The sequence below is a fragment of the Triticum urartu genome, chromosome 4A, assembly GCF_056163025.1.
Source record: "Triticum urartu cultivar PI428250 chromosome 4A, HENAU_Tu73, whole genome shotgun sequence".
Classification (NCBI taxonomy): domain Eukaryota; kingdom Viridiplantae; phylum Streptophyta; class Magnoliopsida; order Poales; family Poaceae; genus Triticum; species Triticum urartu.
This window is the reverse complement of record NC_141876.1, coordinates 293,428,868-293,451,364: the sequence shown is the minus strand read 5'-3', so window position 1 is coordinate 293,451,364 and position 22,497 is coordinate 293,428,868. Positions and strand designations below refer to the sequence as shown.

At 43.6% G+C, this 22,497-nt stretch overlaps 1 non-coding gene across 2 annotated transcripts; it reads right to left on the bottom strand.

Annotated features, from left to right (window-relative positions):
* Positions 1-626: 626 nt before the first annotated feature.
* On the bottom strand, positions 627-4,462 carry LOC125530710 (uncharacterized). 2 transcript variants are annotated; one of them, XR_007292979.2, is made up of 4 exons: positions 3,606-4,462; positions 3,337-3,506; positions 1,778-1,879; positions 627-824 (listed from the first exon to the last, which is right to left on the bottom strand). It is a non-coding gene; the product is annotated as an uncharacterized LOC125530710 (transcript). The 2 variants fall into 2 exon arrangements; XR_015600980.1 differs by having other exon boundaries at positions 1,778-3,506.
* Between the last annotated feature and the right edge of the window lie 18,035 nt (positions 4,463-22,497).

Below are 22,497 nucleotides of genomic sequence, written 5' to 3'. Positions count from 1 at the left end.
CGATCTTGATATATCGCGGGCTTTGTTAATATAGTTGGATCATATGGTGTTTTCCCTCTTTATCACTACAAGAAATATGTTAACTTGTGACCTTGACTATTGGTCACTGAAAGGTCATTGTTTTTCATTTGCGATCTTTTTGTGACCAAAAACAGAAGGTCAAAAGCTGGCGGTCGTAAACTGAAATTAATGACCTTCTCTCTAAGAAGGTCGTAGACATCTACGACCAAAATATGCCTACTGTTTTGTTTTGGTCACTAGCTGTCTGCCCAGGCCACATCGGATCCGACGTGGCAAGCTGACGTGGCAATATTACGACCAATTGAAAAGGTCAAAAAATTAGATTCAACCCAGTCCAATTCGGTGTCTATATGGGCCGAGCCCAACAATTCAGCCCATTTAGTATATTTATTTCTGTTAATTTTTGTCAGCTACATGGGTCAAGCCCAACTGGTCAGCCCGGCAATTTTTATGCACATTTGGCCTTTCAAGAGTATAGGTACAATTTTTTGCAGCCCATTTCTGGTTTACATTCAGGCTTTTTATACATTCAAATAATAATTCAATCCTGGAGTTGGTCCAATACTCTTTTCAGCCCATTCACATATTCATACAAATGATCCTCCTTTTCGACAAATTTTGCAAATAATTTCATATTTCAGCACTAAATATGTTTACATCACAGGCCATAAAGCCCTTCAAAATAGTATCACTTGTTCCTATACAAAACTATCAAATGATAAGTACAACAAAATGGAATACAGAAAATTTAGTTCAACAAAAATAAGTTTTCTTTCTCTTCCATCTTCCAGGACACACAACACCTGTGAAAATAAAGATGCCACAACAAAAATGAAAGGATCAGGCATTAGAAGCATATTGAATACAAGGGAAACAATCAAACTAAAGAAATAAAAGGCACGCACTATGAAAATTTTGACAGCACGATTATTTTTTATATTACCATAACAAACAGAAATGTAATCTGATTGCATAAGACATATTGCATTAAGCAAAACTAGCCAATCCTATACAGCATCAATCAAACCTCTCATTTCACTAAGAGATCGCAGGGGATACTATGTCGTCGACAAACTAGAACGCTATGAACATGAGATAGAAACTAAAGAGTCTAGTCTGAAGAGGATCACAGGGGATACTATGTCGTCGACAAACTTGAAACGGCAACACAGCCATTGACACAACAAGATGGCCTTGGGTAAAAGGGGACAAGAAGGACGCAACTCTACACAAAATCATAAAGCAGTAAACAAACAGTCATCATGTCCTAACAAACGGTAATACTTTCATGTTCCTGAAAACAATCTTTATTCCAGGTAACAATCAAGCATCAACGGGAGGAGAGGAGAGGAGGTGCCTCGATTTATACTTCTTGGCCTTAAATAATTAAGTGAATAGTTTCTGCTCCCATAGCATGTTATTTTATTCCATGATAAATATGAAATCACCATCACCCAAAAGAAGGGGGCATATGTCCGGCAATGATAAGAAGATGAGGTGAGAGAAATGGTACATCTCCAGCCTTTATAAACATTATTATTAAAACACCCATTTTAGAAAGTAAGCAAAACCAGAGTGGAACAGCAAAAGGCAGTGAGATAGATACATCCAGAAGCTAGATGTGTAGCCTGAATCCCTTTCTTTTACATGTGCAGCAACAACATTTGGAACCCACCAAACTGGAGTATAATTAGTGATTGCAGAAACGCAAAGTGGGTGTTGAGGCTGCAATGGAAGCAAGATGTGACATACATACCAGCACAAAGCGTTCGAGAAAATGTTAGAACCTTGGCGCACGCTTGAGCACTCTAACTCTGTTTCGGAAAAGCACAGGAACATTCCTACTTTCTTTAGAACTCTGAAACAAACAAATCTTGATTAGATGTGAAGAATACGTCTCCTAGTCAGATTTCAGAAGACATGCACCAGGTCCTACACTAAGAAATCTTCTCGAAAACATCCAGTCCAACTTGCAAATCATTTGTATGTTTGGGAAATCAAAATCATGTACTCCCTCTGATCCATATTAATTGACGCTGGTTTAGTAGAACTTTTCTACTAAACCAGCGTCAATTAATATGGATCGGAGGGAGTACAAATATTTGAACAGAAGGTCGCATACAAAAAGTGCTTCATGAGGCATTAATTGAGGATTGGTACATCAAGAAAGAAATCTGTCTCACACAGGGAAACTGACTCAAAAGAGGAATAGTAACAACCAGTAGGTACTAACGAACAGCTAGCAAACCAACCATGCATCAACCGGAAACCAAAACCAAAACCATGGCAACACATGTTGATGCCTAAAAAGTAGACAAGGACAGCACTAGTTTGACCTATACACGACACACCAATCACTATGAGAAACAGTGAGCATTTAATTTCCTTGTGTTTGATTGATTGACACTCATTCTTAACAGGTCAAATTAGATTCCAGCAGCATATGCAGTAAGGACCCTATCAAAACTAACTAACTAGGGCAGCCCTTGAGCAGAGTAAACAAAGATTACACAAGTGAAAAACTGAATCATGAACCATTACAACAATTACATGATGTGGTCACACATCTCATACTGCATTATTTGTGCAGGGAAAAGGACAATGCATGCTGCATTATTTGAGTCTGTCAACTGAAAACAGTAGTATTTCTAAAATGCATATATGCTCAATCCCCTTGTAGGCTACAGTTACAGAATATGCTCAGAGATGAGAATGCCAGAACCATTTTACATGTACCAAGCAGTGTCATATATATGCAAGGAGCTTCAGTGTAAATGCTACTTCTGAAAATAAGTGCACCACTAACAAATTCACATGGTCAGAATGATATAACTTGTTCAGCGTCAGCTAATCATCTTAAATCATCATGGCAACATATAATCATGAAGCAAACAAGTATTTGCGACTGTTGTAAACAGATTCAATGCGAATGAGTTGAAATACTTATTCACAGGCAATATATAATGGTGACCACTGCTAACAGATTAAAAGCAAAAGAGCTAAAATGCATATGAGCAGAGTGTCAACCCCATTGCAGGCTACCGTTACAAAATATGCTCAGAAATGACAATGCCAGAACCGTTTTACATGTACCAAACTCCATCCACCGGTCCAAATTGCTAACTAATCACTTCACATGAGAGTGTCAACAAATAAAACTCGTACATGCTACACTTTGAGAATATCAACAAATATGAACATGGCCAACTAAAAGCAGACCCCTTGGTCGGTCCCAGGCATGGATTTGGCACGCACATAAGCAGTAAATGAGGCATCTATGCTAGGTGGGAAGGGATCGAGATAGGAGGAGGTTACCATCTGGAGATCCCGGCTCCCGGAGGTGCTCTCGACGAGGTTGGGTCACGCGCGGACGTTGTAGATGATGGGCTCTTGAACCAGGACATGACGATGCTGGGCTTGCCCTTCTTGGGGTTGAATACCGGCTTCCCTGGATCCAGCATGTTGCGGAGCTCCCTGAAGACGGCCTGCAGCAGGAAAAACACAAGGGCATCAGCCTCCTCCCGACCAGTCCCTCGATCGAATTAGCGCAGGAAATGAATTGAGGGAGGTAGAGCGGGCGGGACCTGCTGTATGATGCACTGCTTGTTGGTGCCGGCGGCGAGGGTCTCCAGGTTGACGATCTTCCGGACGTCGGACTGCAGGAGCGCGGGAGATCTCGTTGAGGCACTCCCCGAGCACCTTCTCGTCGACTGTGGTGTTGCTCATCTGCGCGAGCGCGCGGGAGATGCTCCCGCCCATCTACGCGAGCACCATCTTGGCTGGGCCCCCGGGGGGTCGGGCCTCGTCGGTGGCGGGGTGGGGTTCCCGCGGCGGTCAGGGGCGGCGCGCGGCGCGATCTGGGAGCGGGGGTGGGGAAGGGGACGCGGACGGGAGGAGAATCGGCCGGGGGAGATGGGGAAGATTTTGGCTGGGGATGGGGATTGGGGAACGCGGTGGGGATTGAGGGAGAGGGACGGCATCTGCGGGACGCGATGGGCGTCGCTGCGGGACGCATCAAGGAAGGAGGTGGTGGTGGGACGCGCCGCTGCAGGACGGGGAGGAGGTGGCAGCAGCGAGGAGATGAGGGAGGGGGTGGATCTGGCCGCCGCCATGGCCATGGCCGTGCCATGCGGCTAGGTTGGTGGGCGTCGAAGAGGGCGGAGCACAGTCGCCGCCACCGCGCCGGAATTGGTGGGAACGCCACCCTCGAAATCCTAGCCGTGGGAAGGTGTTGGGGATGAGCTACCGGGGACGCAAGAGGCGGATTTGGCCGGAGGGGAGGGAAGAGCGGAGGCAGAGGAGCTCGGATCCGGGCTGCGCGCCGGCAAGGCCCGCCGGAACACGCCGAAACAAGAGGCGTAGGTGGCGGCAGCAAGGGTTTCGGGGGAGGAATTGTGGGTGCGTGAGGGAGCGAGGGGCAGAGAAAGAAAGGAGGCGGGGGGGGGGGGGGGGGGGGGTGGTGGATGGAAAACGTCCACGAGTAGAGCTAGGGTTTCGCTTCGGGTTGGTGTGGTGGGCCGAGGACTGCCGTTTGATCCGCGAGCATCCGACGGTGTTCCATGCACGATCCACGTGAGACGTATACGGACCAATCAGAATGCAGTATCACATTATGACCATTTAAATTGGTAAGATGACTTTGGAGAGAAGAGAAAATTTTTAGAAGTCGCGCCGGAGAGGAGAAATATATTTTTTTAAATGAATCTAGTCAAACCAAAATATTGATTTAACCCGAATCGGATGATCTTTGGAGGCTCTATGGATCTATAATTATTGGTGGAAAAGACCTTAGAGGTCAAAGGCTAGGCAATGTGGGACTAAACGTAGACGAAAATATACAAAACACAGATGAAAGGGGTGAGCGGCTCGCATGGGCCTAAAGGCCTTCGGCCGGCCGCGTGCACGCTGCGGCTACAGTTTCTTTTTTTATAAAATTCGGCCTAAGAAAAAAAATGAAAAGGCTGGCTGGACTTGGCCTATTTAAGATAGAAAAAAACAATGGGGCGTCAGAAGCTACTATAGTGCGCATGTAGGTGATAAATAAATATGGGTCGCACGTACAGTTTTTTTTAAATAGAAATAGAAGGAAAATCGAATAAAAAATAAAATAAAAATTTTATATAGGCATATTATATATCAAAATTTTCAGAAAAAGATTTTCTACAACATGAACATTTTTCTAGCATTAAATAAAATACGCACAAATTCTAAAAATTCCAACAGTGCTCCTGCTCTAATAAGATCCAACAAAATCATTTTAAAAAATACCAAAATGAAATCAAATTTATTTCTCTCCAATTTTCTATTGTAGGGAATCATGTTACCCTATTTTTCATGTATTTTATTTTTGGAGAAAAATGATTTGAATAAAATCCAAATAACTCCAAATTGAAAAATAATTCCAAAAGACTTTGAATTTGATCCTTTGAAACTCGCAACTCATATTTCATATAATTTGAAGAAGTCATTTTATCTCCTCTCGTGAAAATCATTGAATTGCATAAAGTTTCAGAATTGAAAATATTTTCCAAATGAAATTCAAATATTTTCAACACCCCTTGTCATTTATATAAATGGAAGAAGTCATGTCATCTTCTCTCCAGGGTTTCGTGGTGAAAAGAATTTGAATTCACGGAGATCACAAATGCAAAATGAAAGTTTGGGAAAGTCCTTTTATTCCCCCTCATTTAATTTTCAAAAAGGTTTCGAATTTCAGTCAATTTCACACAATCAGTCAAACAATTAATCAAATCTATCTATTTATTATAATATTTCAAAATTTAGAATTTTGGGATGTTACAAACCTACCACCCTTAAAAGGAATCTCGTCCTCGAGATTCGGAGAGGCTAGAAAGAAATAGGTTAGGTTCGGGGTCTCTTCAAAATTTCAGCAATCGTCTCCGGGGTCTGGGGTGCTACCACCCTTAGAAGCATGGTTACGGTTCCATCAAATCTCATATACTTCATCCATATTGTTAACAGTGTCGGTCTTCTCAGATCTTCAGGATAATTCCTTATCTGGGATCTTTCGGTAGTGGCATAACATTTTCCTCAATTCTTCTGTCTTTCATCTTGGTGAGGTTCTTCTGTGACTGGGTCTTCTTAGCTGACGGGTCTGGCGCCAAAACTAAACAACTATCGATATCTCATGGTGGTCAACAATTTATGGTTCCTTCTGCAGGAAATGGGTCTGGTTGATCCTCACCGTATAACCTACGGTTGGCAAAAGCTGCCTTATACAAGGGAAAAATTTCTTATACCATTCTAAGGTTTAAACAGGGTTTTGATCGTCGTCTCTCTACTATAGGTAAGTCTCTCAGATTTACCATCCCATATAGCAAGGCGAATAATAAGAGTAAGTCGGTATGGTGATCAATTCATCCCGCACCCAAATCATTACCTTGTATACGGTTTAGCGAATCTCGCATTCTATCCCTCGGTCATCCTCACAAGCATTGCAGAATTTCTCTTGTTGACGAACCAAGTTCGGATATATCCATAGATTCTGCAAGCCAAACAAACATCTATCGTTCCTTCACAACTCTCAGGTTTTCCATTAGTCCTATAAAATTGTCTGCCGATAAACGTCGTATCTTCCTCCAGGGTTTTTCCTTCAGTAAGAATGTGCTTGCTTCTTCGCAGGTCCTGGGCCCATCTTATTACTTGTAACCCTTGAACTCATCCTCGGGGCAGCTGATCGTTATTCCAACATCCAACTTCCAGCTTCCAAGCATACTTAAAATCCATCGAATTGTACTATCTTCCTTCCTTCTATTGGCACCAAACTAGGACATGATTACTCAGACTCATCATGGAGTTTCCATCGATCCATATTTCCGACATCATACCTCCTTTATATCCAATAGTAATTTATCTATTCATCCTTGTGGGATATCCCTCATACCGAGATAAAAACTAATACTTATGAAGTCCATATTCCACTTCATGGAACATCATTATCCTTTCCAGGGTTAAGCGTCCTTACAGGGGAATATTGGCCATCTCTGCATGGCACTTCTTCAACTGGGAAACGTGAAACACATCATGAACTCCTGACAATCCTTCGGGTGACTCCAACTTGTTGGCCACTTCTCCCATACGCTCCAAAACTCGGTATGGTCCTACAAATCTCGGGGCTAACTTTCCCTTAACTCCAAATCGTTTAACTCCTCGCAGAGGGGACACACGAAGACATGCTCTATCTCCAATTTCATAGACTACCTCCTTGAGTTTTTGAGTCTACATAACTCTTCTGACTCCTTGATCACATTTGGTCCAAACAACTGACGGTCTCCAACTTCATCCCACACACTCTTGGGGTATCACACATATCGAGACAAAACTCGTATTCATTTTGTCCGAAATCCACTCAGTGGAGTATCCTTATCTTTTCCAGGGGGCAACGGTTCTTACAGGGTACTACCACCCTTAAAATGCACAAATCTTCCATAGACCATATTTCTCATATCCTCAGAATGGCCAAAATTCTTCTTCATAGAGTAACAACTCATAAGATCCATATCAGTACCAACGATGCTAACTTCATTCATTCTCAAGTGATTATAATCTCTCGCTTTTCCATTACATGTCTCAACTCAACACCTCAATATAAAAGAAAATGTTCTCACTTCTACTACTCCATTTCTTTTGTTGCAAACTCAACTATCTAGCACAAGTTTCCTTCTCCTTGGGGCATTCTCTGGCAAAGTACCCTGCTCCATTACAACTAAAACATATTACTTCTGACAAGTATCGAGGTTTCCTTTTTGGGCAATTGTTGAGGTAGTGCCCTGACTCCTTGCACCTGTAACAGGTGATATGACTCAGGTCCTTCCTGGAATCCAATCTGCTTCTCTTCCTGGACCTTTCCATGCCAATCATGGCTTCTATTTCTTGTGGGTCATATTCTACTTCCTCTGTCGGGAATTATACTAGATCCCCATTCAAAGAATTTTGGGAGATGTGTCCTTCTTCTCCACATGAATAGTAAGACTTAGTGCAGGGTTTACTCGGGTCTTTTTAGGCGTGTCCTCCATCTCTTCCTTCATCACAACTTCTTCTAAAACTTCCATGAGGGCTCCTTTCATTACTTCTTTCTTCTGTTGGATGGTTCGTTGTACCATGGGGTAAATGTGACACTGAGCAGGATAGTGGATAGTCCCTTCATACAAGAAACAAGTAATCTGCCTAATTGGGCATTCTTCAACTGGGTGACTTCCTTCACAATTAGGGCATTCATCCTTGTGTTCTTTATGGGTGTGTCCTATTTCTCCACAAATCTTGCATGCACAAGGTTTCTTCATATCCTTTCCATAAGGCTTCAACTTCTGGGACACAAGCCGAGACTTTGGCAGAGTCAACTTAAATTCTTTCCAAGTGGTTACTCCTTGCCATCCATTGATGGTTTGGTACATCCTCCACCAAGTAGCAGCACCTCTTTCAATGCACTGAAGAGCATGCTGGGTCATATCCTTTCCGACTATAGGGTTATTCTCCATGTGATCCTCCATGTTCTGAATCCATCGGTCTGTCTCCAACTGACTCATCGGTCCAGAAAATACAAGCTCATATCCATTCATCCTCTATTGGGTCCATGTGGGTTTGGGGTAAGATAAGAGAGAGGGAGAGGGATACACACAATATAAACAAAAGTTTTGAAAAGACAGATTTTATTTGTGTCCGTCGGGAAAAACATCAAACAAATGACAGCTCACAAATGTCGCATCTAACATAGGTATATAACAGGGTTTTGGTCTTCTAAAGGTCAATAAATCTTCAACTCTCCAAACTCTTCAAGCCTTGTTCATGCCTCCATTAGCTTCTTCCGATCATGCTTGTCTTTCTCAAGTTCTTTTGCCAGATCAACTCTGTTGACGCGAAGTCTCTCGTGACGTCCTTTAATATTCTGGAGTTGCGTTCCAAACTTCTGGTTTCAACATCCTTCACATGAACCATGGTCATACTGTCCTTCAGTTCCTGAAAAATCTCCGGTATCTCAAGGTTGTAGATCCTCCAGCTTGGCTACTTCCAGCTTTTGGTTCCTGAGTTCTTCACGAAATGCTTCCTTGTCTAATACGGCTTCATGGAGCTCCACCTTAAACTTCTTGATGTACTACTCCAGATCCTGGTGATACACCAGCTAAGGTTAAAACTTCATCTTACTAATAGGTGCTCCATCAGCCTTCTTCCATCAAATCCATTCTGAAGAAATGCATCCTTAACTCAGCACGGTGACAATAGCATCAGCGGGCGATGACATCACGGATAACCGTGTTTCTGCTCTTGTCATTTCCATGAGCTATCATTCCATAGTTGATATCTCCTGCCTTAGGGTTTTCTTTGACAAAACTTCGAGTTCTCATGCTCCGTGTTTCAGTCTTTCTCCGATACACCTTGATCTCGGGTATTGACAACTTCCATAGTCTGCCAAGTTCCATAAGGGTAGCCTTCCTAGGTCATACAAATCTGGGAATTCTTCAGAGCCTTCAAATTCTACTTGTCTTCGGTCTTCAACCGTTGTAGTTTCCATTATTCAGATGCACGGAAAATACTCTTCATTCTTAAGTGGTCTTAGTTGTCCGATATCTTGTACTTCTTGGAGTGGTCTCATCAGTCGAATCTTCGGGTGGTCAAAAGGGGAAACGGGTATGGTCTCACCAAAGGGAATTTTTGAATAAGCTCAGAATAGAAGAGAGGTAAAAGATCTTTTTGAAAGGGAAAGTTGTAGAGAAAAATCTTTGCTATGGGCTTGCCAGTTTCTATGGTCACGTTCTACAGTCAACATGTGCTCTAATACCGTCTTGTAGCGACCCGACCTCAGACGGTCAAGTCTCTGTGCTTAAGTGTCATCCCTGGATCGGTATGCTGACACACACAGTACTCGAGGATTTATAACAGAGGTAAATCACATGTAAAAAGTAATGTAAATACTATAACCTCAATCCAAATAGCGGAAGTAACAAGGTTGTGGATTCCCATCAACACCAACGGCAAAGTTGAGTGTAGAAATAGTAACCCTAACGTATCACTTACTCGTCGTAAGATTCCTGCAACATGAGACATTGCAGCCACAAAGGGTCAGTACATTGAATGTACTGGCAAATTCACACCATAGAGAATGATGAATAAAGGCTATCACTACATGCATATTTGGCTGGTGGAAAAGCTCTATGGTTATAAGGTTTTTGCGAAAAGCCAATTTTTCCCTACTACAAAGGAATAAATTTTATTTAACTATCATGGTGGTTGTTAATCATTGAGAATGGTTGACAGCATTCTCAATCCCAATTAAGTAACATCATTAAACCCAAAAAAAATATTTAAAGTCACATGATGAGATTCACATGATAATCCAAGTACTAGATACTCAAAACGTCCATAACCGGGGACACGGCTAATCATGATTAGTTTATACACTCTGTAGAGATTTGCGCACTTTTCCCCACAAGACTCGATCTCCTCCGTTGGATTTCTCGCACTACATGGTGTTTGAGAAACGGATGACCGAGACATAGTCTTTCAGAAGCGTTTGCACCTTACGATGGGTAGACCTTACCACCTACAACCCCTACATCTGCTAGTCTACCACTGTAAGAGTTCACACGACTTAATCAACTATGCTAGAGCCCATAATAGCTTGTGGCTGCACACGGAAGTTTCTAGTATGAATAATCTCATGATCCCTTTGAGCCTGGGTGGCGGTCCATAAAAAAACAGGCAATCCTGGAATACCCAGGTGCCTAGACAGGAATCGCTGGAATACCCAGGTGCCTCAATCCACCCAGATGTGTGTTAAAGTTGCCACCTTAAGTAAACCATTAATTAACAATCTCACATCTGTCATCAAATACTCTCAAACCCAATCCACGTCTACGAGCATAGCATGGCAATATAAGCATAACGTAATAGTAACTCCCAATGTTTGAATGCGGGGCATTAGGTTCCTACCTCATCAACTACTTCCCAATACCCACATATTATCAATCCTACTCATGTAATGTTTGAGGGTGAAACTAATGCATAAAAACTGGGTATGAAAGGGATATGATCAAAGTGTGAACTTGCCTACAATGTTGATGAAGATGATTCACACTCAAAACTCTTGATAGTTCTACTCGTCACACTCCGGTCAATCTATCGTAAGCAAGCAATAGTAACCACAAATAAGCAATCACTCAAAGATCGGAGAGAACAAAGAAAACAATCCGGAAAACGTCAAAACCAAGCAAATAACTCTTGCATCATAAAAAAATTTCTAACAGTACCAAAATTAAGTGAATTTGGCCTTATCAGAAAGTTTAGGTCAAGAGCTTCGATTTGCAAAAAGAATCAACTAAATCGGAGTTACGAAACTCAAGTTATGTTCAAAAAAAGTTTGAATATGAATCTGAACAAAATTTGAAATTTGAAAATTTCAAAAAGTTGATGTGACAGGTTCACTGGATAGGTGAAAAAAAGACGAAGCTATAGGCGCTGGTTTCATCTAATTTGGATAAACGAGTGAAAAGTTATGGTTATTTGAAAAATCAGGGCTAAGCTGTTTTAGGAAAGAAAAATAGCTATGGTTAAGGTCTAACGTATAAATACGTAGACTAATTGATAATCTAATCATTCTATCGTATTAGTCTAAAAAATAATAAACTACGGAAGTATAAGAAGAAGAAAAAACAAAGAAAGATACCTTTATAAGGCAGAGAAAAGATGACTTTGGAGAGAAGAGAGAAGAGAAAATTTCTAGAAGTCGCGCCAGAGAGGAGAAATATATTTTTCTTAAATGAATCTAGTCAAACCAAAATATTGATTTAACCCGAATCGGATAATATTTGAAGGCTCTATGGATCTATATTTATTGGTGGAAAAGAGGCTTAGAGGTCAAAAACTAGGCAATGTGGGACTAAACGTAGACAAAAAATATACGAAACAGAGATTAAAAGGGGTGAACGGAGGGCCTAAAGGCCTTCGGCCGGCCGCGTGCACGCTGCGGCTGCAGTTTTTTTACAAAATTCGGCCTAAGAAAAAAGATAAAAAAAAATGAAAAGGCTGGCTGGGCCTGGCCTATTTAAGAGAGAAAAAAACAATGGGCGTCAGAAGCTACTATACTGCGCATGTAGGTGCTAAATAAATATGGGTCGCACGTACAGTTTTTTAAAATAGAAACAGAAGGAAAACCGAATAACAAAAATAAATAAAAAATTTTATATAGGCATATTATATATCAAAATTTTCAGAAAAAGATTTTCTACAACATGAACATTTTTCTAGCATTAAATAAAATACACACAAATTCTAATAATTCCAACAGTGCTCCTGCTCTAATAAGATCCAACAAAATTATTTTAGAAAAATACCAAAATGAAATCAAATTTATTTCTCTCCAATTTTCTGTTGTAGGGAATCATGTTACCTTATTTTCCATGTATTTTATTTTTGGAAAAAAATGATTTGAATAAAATCCAAATAACTCCAAATTGAAAAATAATTCCAAAAGACTTTGAATTAGATCCTTTGAAACTCCCTACTCATATTTCATATAATTTGAAGAAGTCATTTTATCTCATCTCATGAAAATCAATGAGTTGCATAAAGTTTAGAATTGGAAATATTTTTCAAATGAAATTCAAATATTTTCAACACCCCTTGTCATTTAAATAAATGGAAGAAGTCATGGCATCTTCTCTCCAGGGTTTCGTGGTGAAAAGAATTTGAATTCACGGAGATCACGAATGCAAAATGAAAGTTTGGGAAAGTCCTTTTATTCCCTCTCATTTAACTTTCAAAAAGGTTTCGAATTTCACTCAATTTCACACAATCAATCAAACAATTAATCAAATATATCTATTTATTATAACATTCCAAAATTTAGAATTTTGGGATGTTAAACCTGCGCCCTCGTCTGGCGTCGTTGAGCTGCCCTGGACGCCCTGAACCTTCTCCCTCTCTCTCTGCTCTCTCCCTCGGACTCTAGCCCTCTCTCCCAAACGCGCCCGAGCGCCTCCGTTGCCGCCGTCCGCTGCCACCGCGGCCACCAGCCCTCCCTAGTCCATCCAGCGTGTCCAAGAGAACCGCCTCGGCTCCGTCTTCCTCCTCGACGCCCCATGCAACCGGGGACGCACCACTGCGCCTACATCGCCCTCATCTTCTTCCTTCGGCCGCCGAGATCGCCGATGATCTTGCGCCCTCTCCGACACGTCCCCGAGCCCGCTGAGCCTCTCCTCGCATCCGCCGTGAGCTCCTCCCCCTAACCCCCCTCTCATTTGCTTTGTTTGCATGCCGTAGCCGCCATCTCGCCTGTGACCGAACAAGTCGCCGCCTGTGCTCGCCGCCGACGTGCCCTCGGCCACTCAACGGCCCGGCCGTCGTGCCTGTTGATGCCTCGCACGCGCCGCCTCGCTCGCTGTACCCTCGGCCCTGAGCTCACCCGAGCTCCGGCTGCCGCCAAAATCGTCGCCGGCGATGACTCTGGCCACCATAGGCCCGGCCACCACCACCATCCGACGCGCGCCGGCAAGGGCTCTCCAACGAGCCCATCCGCACGACCTCTCGTCGCCGGAAATGACCGGACGAGGACCTCCGCCGTGTCCTGCTTAGCGCCGGCGGCTAATCGCTGGTTAGCCGACGTGGCCGTCATTAGTTTAGGGGCTAACTAACCCTGTTAATTTAACACGAGACACTGACCAGTGGGACCCGCCTTGTTAGTTTACTGGATAACCAAAATAATTAGTTTAACTAATAAAATCAGTGGACCCACGCGTTAGCATTGACCGTGCTGACGTGGCCTTTGACCGGGCCCACATGTTTGTGAGCCAAGCTATCACTGTGAGACTGACCAGTGGGACCCATTGGTCAAGTTTGACCTGGACCTGGCGTGTTGACCTGCTGATGTCACACCGATGTCATGCCGACGCAATAATCTATTTTCTGGATTTAATTTAATTCAGGAAAATCCAAAAAATGCCAAAAACTTCTAAAATTCATAGAAATTAAACCGTAACTCCAAATGAAATAAGTTATATATGAAAAATGATCAGAAAAATCCAAAGAATCTAACTATGGCATTATCATGCATATTTGAACAACTTATGCCTGCTGATCAGGTCAAATCAAATAAGTGGCATTTAAATAATCACATATGGAGTTGAATTTGAGTCTTTGGTTCAAACCAACTTCATTTAATCTAGTTTTAGTTACATTAGCTCAAATCACAGCATATTGACATGTCATGATCATGCATCATAATGTGTATTGCATTGATTGTATTCTTTCTGTGTTTGCCGGTGATTGTCCCCCCGGTAGACGTATCTTTCGACGATGTGATCAATGACACCGATGAAGAGCTTTATCATCTTCAGAAATGCCAGGCAAGCAAAACCCCCTTGCTCATTCTGATACAATCCCACTCTCTCGCTCCTGCTCTCTTTTACTGCATTAGGACAACAACGATCCATCTGTTACTTGCTGCGGTAGTTGAACCCCTTATCCTCTGCATGACCTGTCATTGCCACAGTAAATAGATGAAACCCACTAGCATGAGTAGGAGTTGTTTGAGCCCTGATGTGCCTACTCATTCATGCTTGTTTGTCATGCCTGCTACTGCTTAGAGTTGAGTCAGGTCTGATTCATCGGGGATGAATTGGAACAGTTGTGAACATGTCCTACCGTGTGTGAGCTAAGTATGTGAACACGATTTGGTAAAGGTAGCGGTGAGAGGCCATGTAGGAGTACATGGTGGGTTGTCTCATTGAAACCGTTCTTAGGAACTGAGTTCTGTGTCTGTGATCTATGAACAGCTACTACCACTCATTGGGATCCTTAATTGACCCTCTCGGCTTCTTAATCACCCTAGTACTCTGTCCAGGAGTTGCAACTAGTTTCTGGTGTTTGTAGGTTATGTGTTGGCGGCCGTGCGTAGCGCTGACCCTAGGGGTGGGCTATGATGCGGTAGATACACCGTAGCACGGTGTATCGGGCGCCCGTTTGGTGTCTCGGGAACCCTGTTCACATCGTTTGGGGCCGTATGTGGAAACCTCGGCCGGACTCCCTACAGATGGAACCTGGATAGGCAATAAACCTGGACTAGAGACTTGAGTGTTTAGGTAGGCCATGGCCGACACCCTCGTTGGGCTTCCGCTTGAAGGTTGCCGAGTACATGTCGTGTAAATGACGGTAAGTGGTGGGAGCGTGTGTGAAGAAGTACACCCCTGCAGGGTTATCATTATCTATTCGAATAGCCGGATTCCTCGGATATGGAAACTTGGACCCCTTGCATAGTTCATAGATAACTTAAAGTGGATACTCTAAAACTCACAAGATAAGCGTGAGTGCTATGGATGGCCTTCTCATAGGGAGACGGGAGCGGATCCATAGTGGTGTATTGATATGATGAATATGTGGACTCATGTGCGCCACCTCAAAAGAGTTGCTTGCAGTCGTAGTTCAGGTTAGCCACTGAGTCAAAGCTGGCTTGCTGCAGTTAAACTCCACTACCCCTTTGTTGATACCGATGCATATGTAGTTAGTTCTGATGTAAGTCTTGCTGGGTACATTTGTACTCACGTTTGCTTAATTTATGTTTTGCAGAGAGACTTCAGTCTCGCTAGTAGTTCCACGTGGACTTCGACGTTTAGCTTGTTACCTCAGCTACGATCTTGTGCCCTCGGCAGGATCTGGCAGATAGTCAGGCTTCTTAGCCTTTTTCATTGTAGATGTCTGTACTCAGACATGTTAAGCTTCCGCACGTGCTTTGATTTGTATGCTATGATTGTTGGGTCATGAGACCCATGTTTGTAATATCTCGCTCCTCGAAGCCTAATGAATAAATACTTGAGTCGTAGAGTTATGTTGTGATGCCATGTTGTATTTACACATATCGAGCATATTGTGTGTATGATTGAAATGCTTGGTACGTGTGGGATCCGACAATATAGTTGTTTATCCTTGGCAGCCTCTCTTAGGGGGAAATGTAGTCTAGTGCTTCCATGAGCCATAGTATTCCGCTACAGCCGGTTCACCGGAGTCCTGCTAGCCCAGCACTACTGCTTAGGACACTTTACTGGACGACATGTGTTTCATTTCATTCCTATGTCTATCCCTTCGGGGAAATGTCACGCGGTGACATCCGGAGTCCTGCCTAGCCTGCTACAGCCCGGGTTCCCCGGAGTCCTGTTAGCCCAGTGCTACAGCCCGGATTCACACGCTGTTGACCGACATGCTCGATGTGATTCATGTATGCCTGTCCCCATAGGTTTGTGCCGCTTTGGGTTCACGACTAGCCATGTCGGCCCGGGTTCTCTGTCATATGGATGCTAGCGACACTATCATATACGTAAGCCAAAAGGCGCAAACGGTCCCGGGCCATGGTAAGGCGACACCCGTGGGAATACCGTGCGTGAGGCCGCAAAGTGATATGAGGTGTTACCGGCTAGATCGATGTGACTTGGAATGGGGGTCCTGACAGCTTTGGTATCAGAGCCTTACTGCCTGTAGGATTACCAAGCCAACTGGTCGAAGTTGAGTCTAGAAATGCTTTAGTTATGTAGGGGAATTGATTGTGGGAAGGGAACGTAAGGCTCTATTACTTCTTTACCTTATGCCCTCTGATATGAATCATCCTCTTCTTTTCTACGGGGATTAAGAGCTAGGCCTTCTCATCTATCTATCAGGATCACGTGTTACTAATCCGTAGACTTGTAGGATTGATAGTTTCAAGCCTTAGTTCCGTTCCTACTACTTCCGTATGTTGACAGTTGATCTCGGAACCTTGATATTGTGTTGTTGAGTGGTTATGCCACCATTTTGCAAGATGTCTCAAATCTTTTGAGCATTTACAGCCGTTATGCTGTCCGAGTCATCCCAGGTCTCTAACTAGTCTGATGCATTTGCAAATCCTTTCTTTCTATTTCTGATGTCCTTTATGGCCAGAATAAGCACACTAACCGGTGCATTGAGGTAGTTTATTGCCTTGACATATATGTTGGAGCTATTATTATGATCCTAGGTGTTTTAGGGAGTCACCTAGTAATCTAGCCATGATTTGTGTTCCCAGTGTGATGACTCTGGCCACCATTCTCGAAAGCATCTCGTGATGTTATTAGTTAGTAGGCATTCTACTCCTGGGTTTTTGAACCCGAGATTCACCCTACTTACCTCATGTTGATAGTGTTGCTAGTTCCTTTAGGATATTAGTAACCTTTGCGATAGTCCTCGAGGTTCGTGGTACATCCTTCTTCCAATTATCATGAACCATTCTTGGCAGGAGTTCTTTTGAACCAAAAGGTCACGACAGAGTGCTCCTGATGAGTTCTCCATTCTATGTTGTGACTCTGCCAACCCTACCTTTCTGCATGGGTTATCCAGAAGAAATATGTTGAACTTGTTCGACATACTAATCTATGCATCCACAACTTAGAAAGTTATATGTTCATTTGAGTTGTCCCTCTTTAGTTGTATTCCGACCTTCATCTATCAATTGATAGTCAAGAGTATGTGTGCGATCGTGTTCATCGATGCCTATTATTTTTGTGATCCGTCAAGCCATTCTGTTCCGGAATGACTAGGGGAAACAAACTCCAGTACCTCATCCATTTATAGGATTGGGTCAAAGTAGTTTTGCTCTACAGATCAAATGCCAATCTAGCTTTTGCTCTGTTCTACCCTGGAGTATTACCCCCTTTATGTCAGGATTGTCATGAGAATTGCACCATCTCTTATGAATTCTTGACGCAGTGATACTTCTTGCTATCATTGTTTCATTCCTCGGTCTCGTGTTGTCGCAACCGGAATGCCGACAAGTGAACCATGATGTGTAAAATCAATACTACTAGCAACCCCGTTGCTTGGTAGCTAATGGACAATAATTTCATTCTTAGCGTGTTGGTTATTGAATCATCATCCTAAGATGGATCGTGCTACCTAGTCCTTATTTTCGGTGCACTCTTCGATCAATGAGATAGGATTGTGGCAATCCATCACTCTCTTGATCCCGTCGTCTTGCCCCGAAAAGAAAGATTGTTCTCAAGTTTAGTAACATATCGGTGGTTCGTGATTTTCCGAAGATCTTCTCGGAAGTATTACTTGGTTGTCACCTGACCGCTACGTTGAGTTCATGATCAAGTTGGTTTTCTTATAAATCACCCCTTCTCCAAGAATCTGTGTTGGATACCCTGAGCTAGTTGGTTAAGCTGAACAACAACTTGGAGAGTTGGAAGATGAAAGCTTGTCCGGCTCAGTTCATTCCAAAGGGATATCCTTGTGTGTGTGTGTGTGTTGAAGAAAGATGATATTTTCATCGATTGTTCCTCGGGATCGGTTGTTGAATCTATCGTCTTGTCCAAACCTTGATTTGAGTGTGGGCTATCGTCAAGTCAAATTAGAACCAACGATGTTCATAATGTTGTCTTACTCGTGGTTGATCCCTGAGCGTACACCATTACATCTTTTGGTCTGACCAATGCTATCACCGTGTTCACATGATGGTGGAAGTCCAGTGATATGGAAATTCTGATGAGTTGCTGTTGAGCCCAACAGCAGCATTTTGTCTTCCCCATGATTCATGTTGAACATTACACTAGTGCTGGAAACTTTGTAAACAATGCCTTCATGTTCCGTTCATGAAGCATATGTTTGGATCAAAGTAGCGACTTCCTCTAAGTTCATGTGCAATCGATGCAAGTTGCCGCCGTGAATTCGAGAAAGTTTGTTTTGCTTCCTCTGGAATCATCCCAAGTCAGTCATGCATATGTGTGAAGTATATTGTGGTTTGGAGACTTGCAACCTTCATTCTATATGTATCCCTAGCACACCAAGCCACTAACTGATTTGTTCAAGGAGAAGAAGTTCCTTCATAAGAGCTAGTCATATGACTTATGCAAGGACTTTGTTATCTGCGATGATGGTTCCCAACTAGGACTCGATAGTGTTTCATTGTAAGACTACTATGTGGTCATGCTTGTCTGGGACAACATGTTCACATGTGTTTAGCAGAACCAACTTATGTTTTGGAGCATGCTACCGTAGTCTATTTCCCGAGAATCCTGCAACGTCATCTCGTCGACTTGTGTTGCAAACTTTCGTTTTTTTCTCTGGACTTGATGAGTCTGGAATATCCTGACACCAACCAGATCTGAATCTCAGGCAGACATGATGGTTGGACCTTTTCCCAAGAATTATAATGTTGGTCTTTCTAAACCGGTAAGGTGGATGTCGTGGCCAACACACCCAGACGGAAGACCTATCATTGTAGTATCTTGATTGAGGAAGTTGGCCACCTCCCCATAAGGATTTCGTAGGATTTACTCCAGTAGTTATTCCTTATGGATTCTTGTGCTCCCGAAGTCCGACCTTTTACTTTATGTTCTAGATACCAAACCATATCTATAAATGGGTTATGCTACCACATCAAGGAGAACATTAGAAGCGGAGTGCTAAATGTCTCTCGGTCGAACATCCAGATTTCGTTTCCTTGGCATCGCTAAGGTGAAATCTGAGAAAGTGTTGTCCTCCTTTGTATCTGCATTGACCATCACTATTCATCATGGTAGTAGGATGTGTTTCCAGGATCCTCGGCACGTATGTTGGTAGAACCTTGATGAATATGGAAATGCTCAAGTTCTTGAGAGCACGCGCAAGCAAAATCATCCCTTGCGTTGTCTTCAATAAGGTAGTCCACATCATCCATTCTAGTCTCGGTATGCCATCCCCACTTACTCCGCCAAACGATTGCTTGAGATTTTCCCTAGGCTGGTATAGAGAATTTTATTGATCTCTGGATCAAAAGTAATTCTTTTTGCCACTTAAGGGATGATTCTACGGGTCACCCTCCTCCAAGATGTCTCGTGTTGGTGTCATGGCAACTCAATTCCTCGCTACGTTGGCAACCGTCCACCACTCTTAGGTGTGGAATTGTTGCCTACCCAGTGAACCTTTGTCATGTGTTTCACTCCATTCCTCTCAATGTATGCTTCGTGTCTCAGCTCGAGAGTTGTTGTAGCGTCTCGCTCCACGAGTTGATCCTGAGTTGTTCGATCTTCGATAAGATCAATCCTTCTAGAGTTTTCCCATTCCTCTCATTGTCATGTTAGTTGTAGTTCTCAAAGCAAGACGTCGAGATCAAGGTGATGCAATGAATCAACATCCTCGAGAAAGACATCTGGATCATGAAGTTTGTGTTAGCTTGTGTCCCTCTGTCTTCTTACCTCACGACTTGAATCTCGGGACGAGATTCTTGTTTAGTAGGGGTGAGCTGTCACATCCCTAGTTCTGGTATGCACTAGGCTAGCCCTTCATGTGAGCATCATGTTTAAATTCAAATGAAATTTGAATTGAGGAATTTTCAAAAGCCTCAGAAGACCTCTAAAAATAACCAACATTTAAATCTCATCAAATGAGTCCAAGAAAATGTTCCTGCTAATCTCTGGAAATATTGGGAAGGGATAAAATTCAAACCAATATTTCTAGAATCTCAGAAACAATTATTTTGGGCCTTTGAATTAATCCAATAGATATTTGAATTGGATCTATATTTTTTATATAATAAATATATGTTCAATAACTCTGGAAATTGTTGTGTAGCTTTGCATAAGTCCATTTAGTTCACACAATTATTTTCATGAATTTTGAAAATGGTTTGGTCTTTGAACTAAATCAAAACATGATAGCAAAAATAGAAAAACTGAAAACAAAATAGAAAACCAGAGAGAGGAAAGACCTTACCTGCAGCCTACCTGGCGGCCCACTTACCTGGCCCAGCCACCAGGGGCAAGGTTGTCTTCAACCTTGCGCCTACTGGCAGCCAGCGCACGCGCCCGAGCAGCCACCTCCTGCTTCATGCTGTCGACGCCCCCTGCGCCCTCGTCTGGCGTCGTTGAGCTGCCCTGGACGCCCTGAACCTTCTCCCTCTCTCTCTGCTCTCTCCCTTGGACTCTAGCCCTCTCTCCCAAACGCGCCCGAGCGCCTCCGTCGCCGCCGTCCGCTGCCACCACGGCCACCGGCCCTCCCTAGTCCATCCAACGTGTCGAAGAGAACCGCCTCGGCTCCGTCTTCCTCCTCGACGCCCCACGCAACCGGGGAAGCACCACATCGCCTGCATCGCCTCATCTTCTTCCTTCGGCCGCCGAGATCGCCGACGACCTTGCGCCCTCTCCGACACCTCCCCGAGCCCACTGAGCCTCTCCTCGCATCTGTAGTGAGCTCCTCCCCCTAACCCCCCTCTCATTTGCTTCGTTTGCATGCCGTAGCCGCCATCTCGCCTGTGACCGAACGCGCTACCGCATGTGCTCGCCGCCGACGTGCCCTTGGCCACTCAACGGCCCGGTCGTCATGCCCCGCTTGACCCCCGCTCCGCGTAGAGCCTGTTGATGCCTCACACGCGCCGCCTCGCTCGCCGTAGCCTCGGCCCCGAGCTCACCCAAGCTCCGGCTGCCGCCAAAGTCGTCGCCGGCGATGACTCCGGCCACCACCACCATCCGACGCACGCCGGCAAGGGCTCTCCAACGAGCCCATCTGCACGACCTCTCATCGCTGGAAACGGCTGGACGAGGACCTCCGCCGTGTCCTGCTTAGCGCCGGCGGCTAATCGCCGGTTAGCCGACATGGCCGTCATTAGTTTAGGGGCTAACTAACCCTGTTAATTTAACACAAGACACTGACCAGTGGCACCCGCCTTGTTAGTTTACTGGATAACCAAAATAATTAGGTTAACTAATAAAATCAATGGACCCACGCGTCAGCATTGACCGTGCTGACGTGGCCTTTGACCAGGCCCACATGTCTGTGAGCCTAGCCATCACTGTGAGACTGACCAGTGGGACCCACTGGTCAGGTTTGACCTGGACCTGGCATGTTGAACTGCTGATGTCACACTGATGTCATGCCGACGCAATAATCTATTTTCTGGATTTAATTTAATTCAGGAAATTCCAAAAATGCCAAAAACTTCTAAAATTCATAGAAATTAAACCGTAACTCCAAATGAAATAAGTTATATATGAAAAATGATCAGAAAAATCCAAAGAATCTAATTATGGCATTATCATGCATATTTGAACAACTTATGCCTGCTGATCAGGTCAAATCAAATAAGTGGCATTTAAATAATCACATATGGAGTTGAATTTGAGTCTTTGGTTCAAACCAACTTCATTTAATCTAGTTTTAGTTGCATTAGCTCAAATCACAGCATATTGACATGTCATGATCATGCATCATAATGTGTATTGCATTGATTGTATTCTTTCTGTGTTTGCCGGTGATTGTCCCCCCCGGTAGACGTATGTTTCGACGATGTGATCAATGACACCAATGAAGAGCTTTATCATCTTCAGAAATGCCAGGCAAGCAAAACCCCCTTGCTCATTCTGATACAATCCCACTCTCTCGCTCCTGCTCTCTTTTACTGCATTAGAACAACAACGATCCATCTGTTACTTGCTGCGGTAGTTGAACCCCTTATCCTCTGCATGACCTGTCATTGCCACAGTAAAT